This window comes from Bison bison, unplaced genomic scaffold, assembly GCF_000754665.1.
Source record: "Bison bison bison isolate TAMUID 2011002044 unplaced genomic scaffold, Bison_UMD1.0 scf7180017864473, whole genome shotgun sequence".
In the NCBI taxonomy this organism is placed as follows: domain Eukaryota; kingdom Metazoa; phylum Chordata; class Mammalia; order Artiodactyla; family Bovidae; genus Bison; species Bison bison.
Window position 1 is genome coordinate 20,195,159 of NW_011495034.1, and position 4,383 is coordinate 20,199,541.

Here is a 4,383-nt window from a genome sequence, read left to right on the forward strand (position 1 = left end):
AAGCTGTGGTACATATACACAATGGAGTATTACTCAGCCATTAAAAAGAATACATTTGAATCAGTTCTAATGAGGTGGATGAAACTGGAGCCTATTATACAGAGTGAAGTAAGCCAGAAAGAAAAACACCAATACAGTATACTAACGCATATATATGGAATTTAGAAAGATGGTAACGATGACACTATATGTGAGACAGTAAAAGAGACACAGATGTATAGAACAGTCTTTTGGACTCTGTGGGAGAAGGTGAGGGTGGGATGATTTGAGAGAATAGCATTGAAACATGTATATTATCATATGTGAAACAGATCACCAGTCCAGGTTTGATGCATGAGACAAGGTACTCAGGGCTGGTGCACTGGGATGACCCTGAAGGATGGGATGGGGAGGGAGGTGAGGGGGGGTTCAAGATGGGGAACACATGTACACCCATGGCTGATTCATCTCAATGTATGGCAAAACCCACTACAATATTGTAAAGTAATTAGCCTCCTATTAAAATAAATAAATTCAAAAAAAAAAAAAAAAAGAAATCTCCCTCCTTTGCTCAGAGAAGTTCTTCATGTGAATGTAGCTGATGAAGTATAGCATATTGACTCCATTATTGGGATTAGTAAATCTGCGTCACACGATGGGCCAAGAGAGACTGAAAATGCACCTGAAATATTCTATTTAAGCCCCAATAACGTATTGGATGAATGTGAGCTCTGGGCAGGTCTTGGTGAGCTGCATTATCACCTTAGAGATGAGATCCTGAAGGGAGAAGTGGGTCATAGATGAGGTGTTTGGGGGTGGGGATAAGAGATTGTTGGGAGGTACTTTCTAAACCTCTCATTTTGGGTTGTTGTTGTTCAGTCATTAAGTAATGTCCGACTCTTTGCAACCCCATGGACTGCAGCATGCCAGGCTCCCCTGTCCTTCACCATCTCCCTGAGTTTGCTCAAACTCATGTCCATTGAGTCAGTGGTGCCTCCTACCAGCTCATCCTCTGTCATCCCCTTCTCCTCCTGCCATCAATCTTCCCCAGCATCAGGGTCTTTTCCAATGAGTCGGCTCTTTGTATCAGGTGGCCAAAGTGTTGGAGCCTCAGTTTTAGCATCATTCCTTCCAGTGAATATTCAGGATTGATTTACTTTAGGAAACCCATTTTGGGTTATAGTATGCCAAAACCCAAGCAATAAAGGTCCAACTTTAATCAAAAAGCAAAAACCTTACTCCTGTATGGTGGGATCTAAGGAAACAGAGTGAAGGACAGATTCTACTAGAGGGATGGATTCGGAGATTCATAAAGCCTTATAACGGCACACGCACCCCACCCCTACTTTGTTCTCTGTAGACAGTCATTCTCAGATAGTCCCCAGATAAACAAATGGAGAAGTTGTCATTCACGAGATCTCCTCTCTACTTTTCTTGTATCAAAGACACTTAAAGTACTTGGGCTAGAAATTGAGGCTGAGTAGGTTGTCATGGAGAAGTTGTCATTCACGGGATCTCATCTCTCCTGTGCCCCTTTTCACCAGGGAGGAGCCTCTAGATCACAACCAACTGTGGAAAATTCTAAAAGAAATAGGAATACCAGACCACCTGACCTGCCTCTTGAGAAATCTGTATGCAGGTCAGGAACCAACAGTTAGAACCGGACATGGAATGACAGACTAGTTCCAAATCAGAAAAGGCGTACCTCAAGGCTATATACTGTCACCCTGCTTATTTAACTTATATTCAGAGTACATCATGAGAAACGCTGGGCTAGAAGAAGCACAAGCTGGAATCAAGATAGCCCGGAGAAATATCAATAACCTCAGATATGCAGATGGTATCACCCTTATGGCAGAAAGTGAAGAAGTACTAAAGAGCCTCTTGATGAAAGAGGAGAGTGAAAAAGTTGGCTTAAAGCTCAACATTCAGAAAACTAAGATCATGGCTTCTGTTCCCATCACTTCATGGCAAATATATAGGGAAACAGTGACAGACTTTATTTTCTTGGCCTCCAAAATCACTGTAGATGGTGACTTCAGCCATGATATTAGAAGACGCTTGCTCCTTGGAAAAAAAGTTATGACCAACCTAGACAGCATATTAAAAAGCAGAAATATTACTTTGCCAACAAAGATCTGTCTAGTCAAAGCTATGGTTTTTCCAGTAATCATGTATGGATGTGAGAGTTGGACTATAAAGAAAGCTGAGCACTGAAGAATTGATGCTTTTGAACTGTGGTGTTGGAGGAGACTCTTGGGAGTCCCTTGGACTGCAAGGAGATCCAACCAGTCCATCCTAAGGGAAATCAGTCCTGAATATTCATTGGAAGGACTGATGCTGAAGCTGAAGCTCCAATACTTTGGCCACCTGATGCGAAGAACTGACTCATTTGAAAAGACCCTGATGCTGGGAAAGATTGAAGGCAGGAGGAGAAGGGGACGACAGAAGATGAGATGGTTGGATAGCATCACCGGCTCAATGGACATGAGTTTGAATAAATTCCAGGAGTTGGTGATAGACGGGGAGGCCTGGCGTGCTTCAGTCCATGGGGTTGCAAAGAGTCGAACACGATTGAGCAACTGAATTGAACTGAACTGAGCCTCTAGCTTCTCCTTGATGTGGGTAATGTCCTTCTGAATGCCCTTTCTCATTCTCTGGCCTCTCATGCTATGATTTACTTTATTGTCCAATTTCTTTTGGCTGCTCTCTGCACAATCTTAGTTCTCCAACCAGGATTAGGGTGGATCCGAATCCTATATTGCAGTTGTTTAAACCACTCAGTCTGTGGTGCTTTGTTCTGGCAAGCTTAGTGAACTGGCACACTCCCCTTAGTAAACTGACCATCAAACAGGTAGATGGTCTACAAATAAAGACACATGACTGTGCAGATAGCTGATGTTTGGGGGAAAAAAAAAGATACAGTCAGGAAAGGAATTCCAGCAGCATTAAGAGCTCCAGCAAAGATCTGGAGGTAAGGAAGGAGGAAATTATATTTGATACTGGAATGTGGGAAGGAGCAAAGAGCAACAAAGCTGATAAGGTGAGTTGGTCTCATAGGATCAAGGTCAGTGAATTCTAGGTGGAGAAGTTTGATCTTCCCAGCCCTCCTCTGGACCCTCAGTAGACCAAGAGAACCAGGTAATAGATGTTGGATGAAAATTCAGGGCATGTGGAAAAGTCCAGCATTTTTTTTCCCTTGCCTCCTCTTTTCCTATACAAGCTTTCCTATACAACTTTACAAGTTGAAAGAGATTCTGGAGCCTAAAAAATGCCTATAAAATGAAGAGAGAAATCGAAAGAAGGTTTCTTTGCTTCAGGGACTTTGGGAGGAAATTTTTGTTGGCTTAAAACTTTTATGGATACAAAAGCATTTCATGCCCATTGACTTGAGTGAATTTGGGGGCATTCTCCCAGATGGGATACATTTATTGGCCGGGAAGGGATGAAGCTTCGGACTGGGTCCCTGCAGTGCAAGCAATGAAGTGACTTCAAGTCTTTTTGCACAGTGAAGAAAATTGGGATGGGTCACTTTCCACTTGCGGTGGTGGGGGAGGGGTGCTGCCCATGGCTCTCGGGGAGGGGGGCTTCTCATGGGGCCCCTACACGGCAGGCTTTTGTGTGCTCAGAGGAGAGAGCTTGGAGCATAGGCACACGGTGTGGCTGATGCGACCTGATAAACCCCACACAAAAAGCCAACTGTAGTGCTGAAAGGGTCTCCAATGTAGCTCTTTAATTTCCTCGCTTAGAAATGTCTCTCCTCTTTTCATCCCCAGCCCTTATCTTAACTTCTAATCGGAGCAAAGCGGCAGCCTTTCAAATTGAACAAATAGGTTCTTCTGGCCGTGACAAGATGTACCTCATTTTCTCAGCCAGCCTTCAGCAAGGTCACACCTTTTTAATTTATTTTCTGTAAGAAAAATCTACTTGCTGGATAGAACAAGGGCCAGATCTCGCTAGAGGTCATTGCTCGAGCTAGTCATAAAGCGAATGGGATTAGAACCGTTTCATATCCTCGCCCTCACCTTGCTGCCCACCGCCAGCATGCAGGGAGCCGGTGGGAGCTGGCCGGGCGACAGGGACATTCCGCGTGGATTGTTCTCTCCTCCTCTTGTGCCGGGCGTCTTTCCCCTTGTAATTTATTTGTTTTTCCCACATGGCTTTTACTCTCCAAAATGTACTTATTTAAAAATGTTAATGAAAGATCACTGGTTTAACATCTTCTAATATGAAAAAAGAAGAGATGGGAGATAGTTTGCTTTCAATTTATTTCAGCTAATTTGTTCTTTAATGGACCTTGTCCACCACCCCAACTTTAAACATTGTTCCCCAGACATTTTTTTTTTTCCTGTTGATTTAAAAATGGAAGTGATTTTACTGTGAAGTCAAGGCAATCTTCAGTCT

At 43.3% G+C, this 4,383-nt stretch overlaps 1 pseudogene; it reads right to left on the minus strand.

Annotated features, from left to right (window-relative positions):
- Window positions 1-4,064, minus strand: part of LOC105004387 — an 84,609-nt pseudogene extending 80,545 nt beyond the window's left edge.
- Window positions 4,065-4,383: the final 319 nt, after the last annotated feature.